At 35.0% G+C, this 17,226-nt stretch overlaps 1 pseudogene; it reads left to right on the top strand.

Moving 5' to 3' along the window:
• Positions 1-631: 631 nt before the first annotated feature.
• Positions 632-8,376, top strand: LOC138340777 (endoribonuclease Dicer homolog 2-like; annotated as a pseudogene).
• Positions 8,377-17,226: the final 8,850 nt, after the last annotated feature.

Here is a 17,226-nt window from a genome sequence, read left to right as displayed (position 1 = left end):
ATTCACCAAGGTCTTTTATTTCAAATTTAGAAGAAAAAAAACTCTGAGGCTCATTTATAACATTCACATTAGGACAGACGATTAACATGTCATCGACATATAAGCATATAATGACACAATCTGAACCTATCACCTTAGAATAAACACATGTATCAGATAAATTTACAACAAAGTCATTGTCCACTAATGTGATATTAATTTTTTCATACCATTGCTTAAGTGATTGTTTTAGTCCATACAAGGACTTTCTCAGTTTACATATTTTATCCTCTTGTCCTGGAACTACAAAACCCTAAGGTTAAGTCATATAGATCTATTCCTTTGAATCGCCATTTAGAAATACTATTTTGACATCCATTTGATATACCACTATGTTGTGAATAGCGGCCAAAGCAATAAGAGTTATAATGGTCGCTATTTTAGTCACAGGAGAATAAGTATCAAAGTAATCCCATATCTTTATATAAAAAATTACTTTTTTGAAAAAAAAATTCCTTTCCTTACAATATGTGGTGGAATGCCTAGTTCCGCTTGTTCCCGGCTATTACATCTTCCCTGGCTTAAAAACAACTTTCTTTTGGTTAAAAACCCTAATCACAAGTCTAGCCTTATATTTATAAATTGTAAAATCATGTCTCAATTTCTTCTTAAATATCCACTTGCTACTTATGGTCTTACAACCTTCAGGTAAATCATACAAGCCCCAAGTGTGATTAGAAACTATGGAGTCTAATTCTCTTTTAATAGCCTCTTTTCAAAATATAACATCTATAGATATCATTACTTCATCATAAGTCTTAGAGTCTTCTTCTATTAAATAAATAGACACAAATTCGTCATTTAAAATATTAATATCAAATGTTCAGTTAAGAAAGTAGTGATAAAATCAAGACCAAAACTTGTCTCAAATCTAAGATCCTTACTCCTTCTAAGTTCATTTTCATGCATATTAGAAATAACTCTAGAAGATGGTACAACTTGCCAATTAATAGACATAGACATAGAAGCATTATCTTGCGCATTACTCGGCACATTGTTTTTCAATGGAAAAATATACTCAAAAAATTCCCGCATCTCTAGATTCATGAATAGAATGATCATTTAGAGGCATAAATCTATATGCAACACTATTTTGAGCATAACCAATAAATATAGTATCAGAAATCTTAGAACCAACATTTACACATTTAAAATAAGGTACACTAACCTTAGACAAACACCCACACAATTTCAGAAATTACAAGTTAGGAGAAAACCCTTTTTACAACTAATATGAGGTCTTGTCTTACTTCTTATGCGGGACTCTATTAAGAATATAAATGTAGACAAGGCTCTTTTTCCCCACATATTGTTAGATAGACCTGAGCTTAAAGCATAAAGTTCATCATTTTTTTAAGGGTTTTATTTTTCTGTTTGGCTAAACATTTTATTGGGGATTATATGGAGTACTTACTACATGTATATTACAATTTTTCGCAAAAAAATATTCTAGAGTTTTTGTATGATATTCACCACCACTTTAAGATCTAAACTTTTTGATTTTCCACTTTTGCTTTAAATTTCAAAACATGCTTTCAACTTAATCTTTGGACTTAAGAAGATATATCTTAGTGTATCTAGAAAATTCCACAACAAAAGTAATGTAATACTTTTTTCCCCTTTGCTAACAGTGTTCTTGAAATCTGCTAAACCTTAATATATCAGTTCAAGTAATTCAGTGTTTCTACTAATAATAGATTTGAAAGGTTTCTTGGCATGCTTTGATTCTACGCATACATGACATATAGAAAAATCATCAGTTCTTATCACATGAATTTATTCCATTTTTTTGAATATTTTAATAGAAGCAATATTAACATGACCTAGTCTACCATGCCACAAATTAATAGACTCAACAATATAAGTAGAATTTGAAATGCTTGCATTATTGAGAATCTCTTGAACAATGTTTAATATAAATAATCCTCCACTATGATATCCCTTCCAAACAGAGTCTCTCCCGCGAGACATAATAATTTTATCAGCTTCAAACACATTTTTAAGGCCTACTTTGTTGAGAAGTGCTCAGGAAACTATGTTTCCACGGATGGAGGGAACATACAGAACATTGTCCAAGGATAATGTCTTTCCAGAAGTTAATTCAAGCAAAATGTTTTCCTTTACCCATTACTACAAAAGTAGTGGAGTTACCCATATATACACACTATCTATCAGTAGACTCCTCAAAGTCATTTAATAACTCTTTATTGGCACAAAAATGCCTTGAAGTGCCTGCGTATAGAACCCAGTCAATTTTATTTGCCACCAGATTTTCCTCAACGACTACAACAACAATCACTTCATTACCTTCAGCATGATTTTCTTGGACATCACTTTGTCCTTCCTTCTTTGAGTGTTGTCTTTTCTTTGATCGCACCAGACACCTCTATGACCAACTTTTCCACAAACAAAACAACAGCCCTTTAAATTTTTGAGTTTCTCTCTGCCTTGTTGAATTGATTTTTCTTCTTCATAAGTTCCATTTTCGAAACTTTCTTTAGTTTGCCTTTTAACCTGTCTTTCAACACAGTACTAGAAGATTAACAAAATTAGCTTTAGACAAATTAAGAGAAAGTTCTTCTATCTTATCTTTGAGAAGGTTCGCCTCTTTGGTCCTTATGTGACTTATAGGTTCTCGAAGTGTTTAATTATTTCTCTTATGTTTTAACTTATTTTTATAATCACCCCAGATGGAGGAAATTTTTTAAGAAGAATATTAGCCTAAAATATCTCACATATCTTCATCTCCTCGTTGAGAACATCACTAGTAAAGTTCTCATATTCGTGAACTTGTTCCAATATTGGTTTATTATCAACCATTTGGAATTTAATCCACTTACAAACAACATATTTTTTCTTTCCTGCATCAGCAGCACCATATTTGTTTTTCCAAACTATCCCATATTTCTATGGTATATTCATAGTTAAAAAATAAATAAAACAAAGGATAGACATATGATTTAGCAAATGTCCTCTAAAAATTTTGTTATCCATTTCAAACATCTTTTTAACAATATTCAACAGTTATAACATACCTAGAATCAGTATTAGTGTTAGAACTATTCCTAAAAGGTTCTTTAAATAAAACATAGTCAACTTCTAATTGTTCAAAGAATATTAAAAGTTTTTGTGACCATCGTTTACAACTATTTCAATCAAAAGGTTCATGTTTTGACGAATCATTTAAATTTTTGTTCAAAGAAATAGCCATTTATCAATACTATGTGTTAGGAAAACCGCATACAAATTGTTAGGAAACATACTACAATATTGATATGAGATTGGAATTATAAAGTAGTAAAGAACTTATCATAAATACTGTGTCGTGGCAAGTCACTTCTTTAAAAGCGATTTGATTTTGACTTCGATGCAAATCGTTATAGCCGTTCACTCAAAAGGTTCCACAGCTGCTCTCAAACACGTGCACTCGTGGCTAAGATTATGGAGGATGACAAAAACAAAATTTCCAAAAACATCCAAAGAATATGATAAAAGGATGGAAGTTTTTTTTTCTCTTATCTTTGTGATTGATGTTGTATTTTTTATGCTTAAAAATTTTCATTCTTATATAAATATTTCAAGAGGAGGAGTTTCAAATAGAAGACATAATTTTTCTTTTTCATTTTAAGAAACTGATTGTCAAGATTAATGGCATTAAAGAACATTACTTCACTTTTACAGAAACCTCATGTTTGGTTATTGGAACGGATATGTATTCTCTTTTGAAACGTATTGTTGTTATATCTTTCCATTAGACTAAATTAACATAGTTAGAATTAACTCAACTATAACATTAACTTAACAAATACATCTTTGAATATATTATGTATCTCGTAGATATTTTTATTCTGTAAAAACCATCATAAATGTGGATCAAACAAAACATTAGTGAACACTCATAATTCTTCAAACATCATAAGTAAAAAATATTTAAAAACAAATAAAGAGAGATTTATGAAAAAGATTGAGTATCCTTTAGTTTGTCCAATAATCTCTATAAGTCTTTGTAAGTGTATATGTCACAACTTTATGAATGCAGTTTAATCACTTCTTCATAAGTAAAATTTGACTGATCTAGACAATTAAAACGCCCTTTTAAATTTTCATACTTAAACCTAACATTTTACTTATGAAAATTTGAGAATACATCGACCTCAATTGGTAATGGAATATGAGAATTTTGCAGCCATCATTTCCAATTTTCTAATCAATGACGTCGCACAAAACATGCAAACACCATATCTTCTTCAACTATATCGATTTTTAAAGAAATGTTTTGAGTGTTACATTAGATGATCTAAATCACTTGGTAAATTATGATCCAATTTTTTTCTTCTTCAAATAGACATACCTTGCATTAATGAGTAGTTGTTAGATTCATAAAAAAACAATTGTCAAATATGAACTGAATGAATGAAGACCATTTAAGTAGAATAAGGTAAAAAGAAATATATGTTTGTTCATTGTTATTTTCTAATAAATGTCATGGTATTTAGTGTATATACACTTTCTTTAAATAATATTTCTTTTTATAATATTAGTGTTTTGCTATGAAATTGTTCATTTTTTTCAAGTTGAATTTGAATATTTTACTCAATTTTAAAGAAAGAATTTTCCAAACATTATTTTGTAAAAACAGAAATGAATCAACAACGTTACAAAACATTATTGATGCCGGCCTCCTGCTCCATATCTGGAGGAATATCTATTGATTTTTCCTAACTCACAACACTTATAATAGGACTAGGAACCGCCATATACTAACAAAAATCTAAATACATGTAATTGTCACCGTAACCTGAAAACATTTAATAGCAACCTTGATAAGTCTTGACCCAAGTTATAGAAACTTTTTCCAATATAACATCCCTCAGACACCTACATAACTACATGAACATGAATACTTAACCGAGGATGAATACCCCCCCCCTTAAGGATCACCCTCCAGATGAGGTACTACTTAAATAACACCAACGGCAAGACTTCTTGTCTGCCAAATCCCTAAATTCCATGCGGCGCATATGCTCCATGGACACCTTTTAGTGCTCTGTGAAAAGAAGCTTCAGACAAGGTTGTTTGATAAGCTGCTTCAACAGATATAATAAGTCAAACATCTCATGAATTAAAAAATTCTTAGTCTCATCTAGTAAAATCACCAAAGCATGGTGAGGCAAGGCATGAAATATTTCTAAAACACGATTTGAAATACCATCTTAAGTCAAGTTATCAAATTGAAGTTACAGGGAATGAACATGATGTGCTAGTATCGACATCAGACTGCCACCACTTCCAAGATAGGCACCACATGTGAAAAGTAGTGTAATCCACTCTTTCGGAATCCACCAACTCCACATTTTGTAACATCTCATGAAAACTCACAATAAATCATTTAAAGTTGCACTTCAGTAAATCTTGTGTGTGTATATCTATCTATTTGGCGATAAATACTACTTAGAAGGTATGAGATGACCTTAAAGACACTTGATCTATCTTTACTCTCTCTTTTTAATTAATTTCGTCAAATGATCTAATTGACTATTCACTGAAGGATTTGATCAATGAACATTCAGTTCTTTCAACAATGTCGAATGGATTCTTACAAATTCTTCAACTCGGATCAAACTACTAAAACACCGAATAAATTATAATTTTTACTTAGGGTTTGTAGGATATAATTTCTTTCAAACAAATTTTATTTATTGAAAATAAACTCCAACTAAGAAATAAATATGAAGAAAGAAGAATATGTTACAAATTAACAGTTTGAGTACAATTTGTGCTTTTCTTGCTTCTTCTGTATGATTATTTGCACGTAAAATGGATTTTATTTGATCTTATGTAAAGAGGATTTGTGGACTTTCATAAAGTATTTGTGGTCACAAAGAGTCTGTCCACATCTTGATCTATTTGTAAATGTTTCATGAATTTATGAAATTTTTGATATCCCTCTCTAAGGGATATAGTACCATTTATATAGTAAGAGTTACGATTAGTCTTCATGAATAAGGATTAGTCTCAAGAATTCTAAATGAAGTTGGACTCAACTTGTAGAGTCCCACACAATTTTGATGTTTACAAATGTCGAGTCTCTGTCTCATGTAGAAATGGATTTCATTTTTAAATAATTTTTCTATGCACATAGTTCACTTAACTCTCTTATTGGGTGGAGTTTATTGTTTGAGGTGTAATCAACGGTTCCAGGACAGGTCTTAAGGGATCGCAACCATAGAGGACCCAACAAAATCTCCAAGCACGTTTCATATTCCCATCTGAATGTAGACACATGATCCAATTTCTCAAAAATCCTCAATAGTACAACATTTTTATCTTTGCAGATTTCGCGAGGCATGAAGAAGGTGCTTGTGCATGCGAGCCTTAAGTGCAGATTGAGCATATTATTCATTGTTTCCAGAACCTTAACTCAAATCATTAATTAGTCACGGAGTCATTTCTAATATTTTAAATAGATATGTGTTGCACCAACATACTCTAGCACTGCATCTCCTAAAATTCCTAGCATTAATATCATTGTGGAATATAATCCGTGAATAAGAGTTTCAACAAGCCATGAAGGATCATTGAACTTGTAAGTAGCATGGTTTCAAAGTATCAGACATTAACTAGCTTCTTAGAATCAACAAAAACAATGTCCAACCCAATAAAATTAATAAATGGTAAAGTCGTTACTTTCCCACACGAGCTAAGGTAGGAACCTATTATTTCCTCAACAACATTAACTAATTCTTACTATTTCTAATCATTTGACTAAGCTTACTATACCTTTTTATTGAAGGCAAAGTGAACTCTTAGTCGAAGAACTTGAGAATTATCACCAGGAATAATTTACATTAGAAGATCAAATGGTTCATTATGCATAAATTTCATATTTTACGAGCGTATCCAAAAATGGAGAGTGTAAGCTTAAAAATAATTTGATTTTCTAAATCTTGAGTAAACCCTCGTGCTGACTTTTATAATTCTTAAATAGTTGTATACTAACATCAGATTTGAGAAAAGAGTCACCAAATTTCCCTAATGATTCATAATAAAACTTCTAGAGGCATTTCTTTGTTGTCATTCCTTCCAAAATGTTACCAGATGGGATACAAAGTTTTAGTTTACAATGATCCAAATGTATTCTTTTCAAGTTTATTCAGTATGAATGCTTCCCCAATAAAGTCTAAAGGTTGTAGCATGGCAGAATTTTATTGGAAAAATATTCTTGCGAGAATCTTATGAATTCTAAGGTTTATAAATATAGCAGTGAATCTGTTCGGCGGAGTTTTGGGATTCACTACCATAGGTGTTTACCTAGAATTCATAAGATTTTTGAGGTCAACGATAACTATCTACCGTTCTAGAACCTCTAGACCTTATAGGGAAAGCATCCATGCCGAATAAAATTTAAAAGAATACTTTTGAATCACCATAAAGTAAAACTTTGTATTACAACCGCTAAGATTTTTGATAAAATGACAACAAAGAAATGTCTCCAGAATTTTTATTTGTAATCACTTGAGAATCTTGGCGACTCTTTTCTCATATATGCTTTTAGTATACAATCGTTTACGACATATGAAAATTATCATGAGGATCTTCTCAACATTAAGAAAAATAAAATCATTTCCAATGTTGCATCGGTTAAGCTTGGATGTGATCATAAAATTCTTAGATTTATCCATAATGAACCATATTATATTAAAGTGTGGAAAATTTTTAGTTATAATCCTCAAGTTTATACCTTTAAAAAAACATTCTTGATGACTTCAATAGAAATGTGTTGTAGGGTAAAGTATAAGAGATTAGAAACAAGAGAGTAGTTGATGTGGTTGAGGCACTAACAGGTGCATACCTAAGTTGAGACGGGCAACGTAGAATCTTTATCATTTATGAAATGGATCCTGATAGACATTGACATTATTGATGCACCTATGTTAAGGCACTTCATCGTGAATGCTATGATGTTAGTCAATGTGCGGTACATAGAAATCACTGCTACACTAAAGGTTTCATGACCCTTCGCTTCTTTTTCAAACACTAATTCACGGATCTTACGTATTACAAGAGATTCCACGATTCTATTAGCACTTGAAATTTCTTGGAGATGTAATTTTAGATTATGTTGTTACAACATATCTCTATTTCAAATATTCGAGGCAAATTACAAGACTAATAACTTATTTGTGGTCTACTTTTGTAAATAATGAATGATATACTCAATCTCCAGTTAAGGCTAGCCTTCATGAGCACATTATTCGTGCCTCGCCAGATCTGCAAAGGCAGATATGTTATACAGTTAAGAATTTTGAGAAATTGGATATTGTGTCTATGTTTTGATGGGAGAGTGAAACTACTTTCCCAAATGTGGTTGGGGATGTTGTTAGGTACTTTATTGGTGTGATCTTTATGGAGAGTGAAACATAAGGCCTCTTCTTGTGTGTGCATCTCAAAGATATTGGGAGATAAATACTACATAGAAAGAGATGACCCCAAAGGCACTTGCTCTATCTTTATTCTCGTCTAATTATAAAATTTCTACAAAAGATCTATCAGACTACGAAATGAATGATTTGATCAATGAATATTTAATTTTTTCCTCAATTTCTACCGAATTTTACCAATAAATCAACTCTGATCGAACTAATCAAACCCTAAAAGAAATTATAAATATTTGTTAGGTTCTAGGAGACAAAATATGTTTGCACAAAATCATATTTATGGAAAATAAAGTCCGACCAGAAAATATATATGATGAATCAAGAATATTTTATTAATTAACAGTTTGGGTACAATTATATCCCTCTCTTGATTCTTCTAACGGATAATTTGCACCTTAAAAGAATTTTATTTTATATCCATGTAAATAGGTTTCTATGGATAGTTTTTTTAAAGTATTTTTTTATCAAGAAGAGTCCACCCATATCTTCATATCTTTGTAAATATTTCATGAATTTATGAAATTTTCAAGATCCCTCTCTTAGGGATATATTACACTTTATATAGTGTAAGCTAGGAGAAGTATTCAAGAAGGCCTAATTGAAATTTGACTCATATAGTAGAGTCCCACACAAATTTGATGACTACGAATGTCGAGTTTTGGGATCTAGAATCAACAAAGATCGCACAAACAGCGAACCCAAAAATATCTCAAAACACATTTTGGAAGTTGTTTTTGTTGGGTATGTAGCAAGAAGATGGGAAATAGAGGGAAAGAACGGAATTTGAAAAGTTGAGAACTTGAACAGTGGAGAACTTGAAAAGTCCTCTTATAATTTAATGAAAAGGCATTTTCCCTCATCGGTGGTGGATAGAAAAATATGAGAGTTTAAAGGCAAAGGAAAGAGTCAAGAAAACATCATGCAGAAGATGAAAGATGCAGATGACTTGTTTGCAATGACCTCGGAGTGTAACTTAGTTGGAAATCACTAGGAGTGGTTTCTCGACTCTGGTGCCACTAGACATATTTTCACTGCAAAAGAAGACTTTGCAACATTCACTCCTTCTGAGTACGATGAAGATTTGTTCATGGAACACATTAACAACAAGTATTGCAAGAACTGGAATTTAGTGTTGAAAATGACATCCGGCAAGGTGTTGACTTTGAACAATTTCTTGCATATCCTAGTTAGTGATAAAACTCTAACAAGTAAGCATGAAATGTTAATAAGAAAGGGCTACCTCAATGAGGGTCTTTTCCAGCTGAATGTAATGGTCATTTATGGTATAAATAAAAAAATTGCTTCTGTTTACTGATTGGAGTTAAATGATTTAGGGCATTGCCCGATTGGGATATGTTAATTACAAAGCCTTGCGAAAATTGGTTAATCTAGAAGTATTACCTGATTTTAAATATGATAAATCGAAATGCGAAATTTGTGTGGAAAGTAAGTTTGTTAAAAATCATTATAAGTTTATTGAAAGAAATTCTAAAACTTATGACTTAATTCACACAGATATATGCGATATGAAATCAAAACCAAAGTATTTTATAACTTTTATTGATGTCTGCACTCAATTTTGTTATGTATATTTTCTAATAGTAAGGATGAAGCAATTGATGCATTTAAACAATACAAAAATGAAGTGGAGAACCGATTGAATCTCAACATATAAACGACTCGGAGTGATAGGGGTGGAGAATATGAATATCCTTTTGCAGAGATGTATTTGCAATATGGTATTATTCATCAAACTACTTCACCTTATACACCACAGTCAAATGGTTTGGTAGAACAGAAGAACAGAACATTCATAGAAATGATGAATGCCTTAATGATCAATTCTGGTTCATCACAAAACCTTTTGGGGGAAGCCATCCTTACAGGTAATATAATACTAAATAGAGTACCCCATCGAAAAACACAATCAATTCCATATGATTTATGGAAAGGAAGGAAAGTTAACTTAAAATATTTATAAGTGTTGGGGTGTTTAGCAAAGGTAGAGGTTCCTTTACCGAAGAGGGTAAAAATTTGACTCAAAACACTAGATTGAGTCTTTATTTGGTATATTGTGAATAGTAAAGCCTGTCGGTTTTTACTTCACCAATCTTATAATCCTGAGATCAATATTAATACAATAATTAAATAAGATAATGCATAGTATTTTGAAAACATTTATCCATATAAAATAGACAGTGAGTCAAAAAGGGAAAGACCTAAACGACCACAAGAAGAATCAATGGAAAATATTCTAACTAGTGAGGAACCTAGGCGTAGTACTTGCTAACAAAAATCTGCTTATTTCGGACCACATTTTGTAGCACTACAGCTTGAAAATGAGCCTCAAACATTTAATGAAGTTATGTCTTCGTCTGAGTCAACTTATTGGAAAGAAACAGTTAATCGTTAGATCAAATCAATTTTAAGTAATCACACTTGGGAATTGACTGATCTTCCTCTAGGAAATAAACCTTTAGGATCAAAATGGATCTTTAAAAGGAAAATGAAATGGGATGGGACTATTGACAAATATAATACTAGACTCGTAGTCAAAGGGTACATACAACATGAAGGTGTGGACTACTTTGACACATACTCTTCAGTAAAAAGGATAACATCAGTTAGGATGTTAATAGCACTAGCAGAAGTGCATGATCTTAATATCCACCAAATGTATGTAAAGACAACCTTCATAAATGGAGAGTTGAAGGAATAAATTTACAATGAATAACCTGAAGGGTTTATAGTTCCTGGTAATGAAAATAAAGTGCGCAGACTTATGAAATCACTTTATGGACTCAAACAAGCACCCAAAAAATGTTGGCAAATGGATTCAAGATTAACAAATGTAATAAATGAATTTACATTAAAAATGTTATGAATCGTGAAGTCATTGTTTGTTTGTATGGTGATGACATGCTAATAATGAGTAAAGTTATTGACGATATAAATAATACTAAGTACATGATGTCCAGCAAGTTTAGTATGAAGGACTTAGGAGTTACTTATTTGATCTTAGAGGTCAGGATTACCGACACTCCCTAGGGACTAGCACTATCTCAATCTCATTATATTGAAAATGTATTGGATAAGTTCAAGTACTGAAATTTCAATGTTGTCAAAACTCAAATTGACTTAAGTTGTACATTTAAAATGTATCAAACTCACTGAATGACAATGAAACGTGTGTTAGGTTTTCATAAATATAAAAAACATTATGCTTTGCATTATAATAATTATCCTGCTATGATTGAAGGATATAGTGATGCAAATTGGATCACCTGGTGAAATGATAAAAAATCCATGAGTCGTTTTGTATTCATTCTTGGTGGTGGAGCAGCCTCTTTTGAATTTTACAAACAGACATGTATTGCTCGCTCCACAATGGAATCTGAATTAATCGCTTAGTATAAGTATGGTGAAGAAGCTGAATGGCTCCAAAATTTCATACAAGATATTCAACCCTGGCCCAAACCTGTTGGACCTATTATCATACATTGCGATAGTCAAGCAGCAATAGGTAGGGCAGGGAGCGTTATGTAAAATTGGAAATCTCGTCATATACGATAGAGACATAACATCGTAAGACACCTAATCTCTTGTTAATTATCACAATTTACTATGTAAAGTCAAGAGATTATGTGTCAGATCTGCTAACGAATGTCCTAGTGAGAGAAGCAGTTAAAAGATCATCTAAGGGAATGAGTTTATGGCTTAGGACAAGTCAGCATTACAGTAACCCTATCTAGCAGACTGGAAATCCCAAGAGATAGAGTCATGGAAAAAAACAAAGGTGTGGCTGACTGTAACGACCTGTTTAGTAGTTTTGAGCAGCAGATTTTATTCTGGAAAAACAAGCTGAGGCGACGGACCCAACGACGGACCTTCAGGGGCACGACGTACCGTCGCAGGGTCTCGTTTCAAAACACTTAGAAAATCTGAAATTGGGTACTGAAAATCGACTCTCTGAGCTTCGTAAAAGAGTGGCAGGACGAACCGTTACAGGTGTGACGGACCGTCACAGGCCATTCACCCAAAATTAAGTTTCTGAACTATGCGACGGACAGTAGGACGGACCGTCGCAGGCGCGACGGCCCGTCACAGTTTGCATAATCCCAGTTGGAGTTGGATTTCTGGTTAAGTTTTAAAGGGGCGTTTTGGACTATTCCTGCTATAATTAAGTTAATTCGTGGGGTATTATTGCCATCTTTTATTCTTAATTATATACTAATTAGGGTAAAAGAAAGAGGGTTTGAATAAGAAAACAGAAAGAACAAGAAGGGAGAGGGAGAACCGATCGAGAGAAGAGGAAAGCACCAAGCTTTGAGGATTAGCTTGTTGATCGCAATTCTTCGGTGGAGGTAGGTTATGGTTTTCATGCTATTCGTAGTAAACTCTTAATAGCGAATGATATGTGTTAGTAGTATTGTAAACCTTCTATATGCTTAATTGTATGCTTGCATGAATGTTGTGATTATGTAATTTTGAATAAATAAGCATGATGAAGCTATTGAATCCCAAATCTTGAAAAGAAACCCTAATCTACTTTGTTAATGATGATGCCTTGGTATAAAAGAAGGCTTGATAAATGAAAGTGGTGAGATTAGGGGATCGGGTGCCACGTTCCGGTACCAGGATAGAATATGGATCGGGTGTCACGTTCCGACACCAGGATAGAATATGGATCGGGTGCCACGTTCCGGTACCAGGATAGAATATGGATCGGTTGTCACGTTCCGACACCAGGATAGAATATGGATCGGGTGCCACGTTCCGGTACCAGGATAGAATATGAGGATCGGAGTGTCACGTTCTGACACCAGGATAGAATATGGATCGGGTGCCACGTTCCGGTACCAGAATAGAATAAGGATCGGAGTGTCACGTTCTGACACCAGGATAGTATATTGAGGAGCGGAGTGTCACGTACCGACACGAGGGGAATAAAGATAATGAATCTTGAAATATGTTAATATATCCAATCTAATGAACTAAATTCCCAAATGAGTATGATGAGGAGGTGTGAGTCCTCGTTGATGTGCTTGGTGTTGTAACTAAGGGTTATTGTAACTGTTAATGCTGTATGCTAAGGATATTGGTTGATTTTATGATATTGCTTAATACATACTGTTTTCTATTTTTAGTTGGCTGATGATATCTACTCAGTACCCATGTTTTGTACTGACCCCTACTTTTATGTTCTCTTCTTGTTTATTTGTGGGGTGCAGCAAACGTGCCATTGTCTTCAACTCAAAAGTAATTCAAGCCAGTCATACTACATCGGAAATTTAGGGTGAGCTAATGCTTCTAGCTTGGACTGGATCTTCTTCTTCAAGTCTTGATGCCTTGAACTTTCGGCATGGACTAGATTCTTATGTATTTTTTAGCTTTTAGAATATTCTTAGTTTAGTCACTTGATCGTAGATGTTCTTGTGATGATGACTTCCAGATTTTGGGGAATGATAAGTTTTGAGTTATAGAAGTTGATTATTGATATTTATTAAAGAGTTTAAGTCTTCCGCATTACTTCATGTTGATATTATATTGAAATATTAAGGATTACATTGGTTGGTTCGCTCACATAGGAGGGTAAGTGTGGGTGCTAGTCGCGGCCCGAATTTGGGTCGTGACAAACTTTGTATCAGAGCATTAGGTTCGTTGGTCTCATCACACAAGAACAGGTCTAGTAGAGTCTTAAGGAACGGTAGGGGGACGCCTTTACTTTTCCTTGAGAGGCTATAAGACTTTAGGAAAATTTCACTCTTTCATTCTTTCTTTCGTGCTACTACTTGAGTCCAATTGGAATCTAGGCAATACGAATTGGTATCTGACCATCTTCACTCTCTTTCGCAGATGGTTAGAACTAGAGCAACGACTACGCCAACACCAACACCGGCCAGACAAGAAACAACTGAGCCAGCCACTGGGGCTGTGGCTCGAGGAAGAACAGCGGCAAGGGGTCGTGGTAGAGGTCATGTGAGGACATCCTCTAGGGGAAGAGGACAAGCGCCTAGCCAATCTAATACTAGGGCAGTGACTCCTCCACCGACTGAGGAAGTGATAAGAGAAGGGGAGGATGGGGAAATTGAACAAGTGCAGAATGAGGGATTGCCACCCCAACCTACCCCAGAGATGATCAATCAGGTTCTGGCTTATCTTAGCAGGTTATCTGATCATGGCCAGACACCCCCAGTGTTTTCTGCACCAGCACCTCAGGCTCCGGAGCTACAACATGCGGCTACTATGGCTCCCCGCATGGATGTTCCATTGGAAATAGGCACGTTTCCACGTCTGACTACTGGGCCTATAATGACAAATGATCAGCATGAACTTTTAAGTATGTTCTTGAAATTGAAACCTCCAGTCTTCAAGGGTGCGGAATCTGAGGATGCTTACGATTTTCTGGTTGACTGTCATGAGCTACTACACAAGATGGGTATAGTAGAACGGTTTGGTGTTGAGTTCGTGAGTTATCAGTTTCAAGGGAACGCCAAAATGTGGTGGCGGTCACATATTGAGTCTCAACCAACAGAGGCACCACCTATGACTTGGGCCTCATTCTCTATCTTGTTTATGGAGAAGTATATCCCCTGAACTTTGAGGGATAGGAAAAGGGGTGAGTTCTTGAGCCTAGAGCAAGGTAGGATGTCGGTCAATGCATATGAGGCTAAGTTTCGTGCATTATCCCGGTATGCCACCCAACTGTGTTTCAGTCCACAAGAGCGAATTCGCCGTTTTGTGAAGGGGTTGAGGTAAGAATTGTGGATTTCGGCCTTACAGATAGCGGCACTGGCAAAATCCTTCCAAGAGGTGGTAGAGTTTGTGATAGAAGTGGAAGGATTGAAGCCCGATGACTTCACCCTGACATCAACATCAAAAAAGTTTCGAAAGGGAGGTGAGTTTAATGGTTCTTACTCTAGAGGACAAGGTTCCGGAAGTTACTCAGTCTGACCAATTCAGTCTTCACTACAGACTGTAGTTGGGGCTCCACCTCCGACCGGTTAACACTTCTCTGAGAGACCTATGCATGAACCCAGAGAGTGCTATGGATGTGGGGAGATTGGAAATATTAAGAGATATTGTCCAAAACAGAGTTACAGACCTCCAAATATTAGAGGTAGAGGTGGTCATGACAGAGGCCGTTTTTCTGGAGGACGTGGTGGTCGAGGAAATGGTGGTCACCAAAATGGCCGAGGTGATGGGCAAACTGGAGCCACTATATCACAACATGGTAGGGGCAACGGACAGACAAATGATAGGGCCCATTGTTACGCTTTCCCTTGGCGGTTTGAAGCGGAGGCATCTGATGCTGTCATCACAGGTAATCTTTTGGTTTGTGATTGCATGGCTTCTGTATTTTTTGATTCCGGAACCACATTTTCTTATGTATCTTCCGCATTTGCTAATGGTATTAGTTTACATTGTGAATTGCTTGACATACCTATTCGTGTTTCTACACCGGTGGGTGAGTCTGTGATAGTTGAAAGGGTGTATAGGTCTTGTCTTGTAACTTTTGTGGGGAGCAATACTTATGTAGACTTGGTTATCTTAGAAATGGTCGATTTTGATGTAATTCTGGGTATGACTTGGCTTTCTCTGCAATTTGCGATCTTGGATTGTAATGCTAAAACAGTGACGTTAGCCAAGCCTGGGACAGATCCGTTAGTGTGGGAGGGTGACTATACTTCCAATCCGGTGCGTATCATCTCCTTTCTTCGTGCTAAGAAAATGGTTAGTAAAGGGTGTTTAGCTTTCTTGGCCCATCTCAAGGATAACACTACCCAAGTACCTTCGATTGAGTCGGTTTTGGTAGTTCGCGAGTTTTTGGATGTGTTCCCTGCAGATCTTCCTGGTATGCCACCAGATAGGGATATCGATTTCTGTATTGACCTTGAACCGGGTACTCGCCCCATTTCGATACCCCCTTATAGAATGGCTCCCGCGGGGTTAAGAGAGTTAAAAGCCCAACTTCAAGAGTTATTAAAAAAAGACTTTATTAGACCAAGTGCATCTCCTTGGGGTGCTCCGGTTCTGTTTGTGAAGAAGAAGGATGGGAGTTTTCAAATGTGTATAGACTACAGACAACTAAACAAGGTAACCATAAAGAACAACTATCCTCTTCCCCGCATTGATGATTTGTTCGATCAGTTACAAGGTGCTTGTGTCTTCTCTAAGATTTACTTGAGATCCGGTTATCATCAATTGAAAATACGGGCAACGGATGTGCCAAAGACTGCTTTTTGAACGAGGTATGGGCATTACGAATTTGTAGTGATGTCTTTTGGTCTTATGAATGCCCCTGCTGCGTTCATGAGCTTGATGAATATGATTTTTAAGCCATATTTGGACCTCTTCGTGATCGTATTTATTGATGATATATTGGTATACTCAAAGAGCAAGAAGGAACATGAAGAGCATTTGAGAATGGTATTGGAAATGTTGAGGGAGAAAAAGCTTTATGCCAAGTTCTCTAAGTGTGAGTTTTGGCTAGATGCAGTGTCCTTCTTGGGGCACGTGGTTTCTAAGGATGGAGTGATGGTGGATCCTTCTATGATTGAGACTGTGAAGAATTGGGTAAGACCTACTAATGTGTCAGAAATAAGGAGCTTTGTTGGGTTAGCTAGCTACTACCGCCGATTTGTCAATGGATTCTCTTCTATTGCTTCCCAACTGACGAACATGACTAAGCAAAATGTTCCATTTGTATGGTCGGACGAATGTGAGGAATGCTTTCAGAAGCTCAAGA

Source organism: Solanum lycopersicum, chromosome 1, assembly GCF_036512215.1.
Source record: "Solanum lycopersicum chromosome 1, SLM_r2.1".
NCBI classification, from domain to species: domain Eukaryota; kingdom Viridiplantae; phylum Streptophyta; class Magnoliopsida; order Solanales; family Solanaceae; genus Solanum; species Solanum lycopersicum.
Note: the sequence above shows the minus strand (reverse complement) of the source record. Positions and strands in the feature narration are given on the sequence as shown.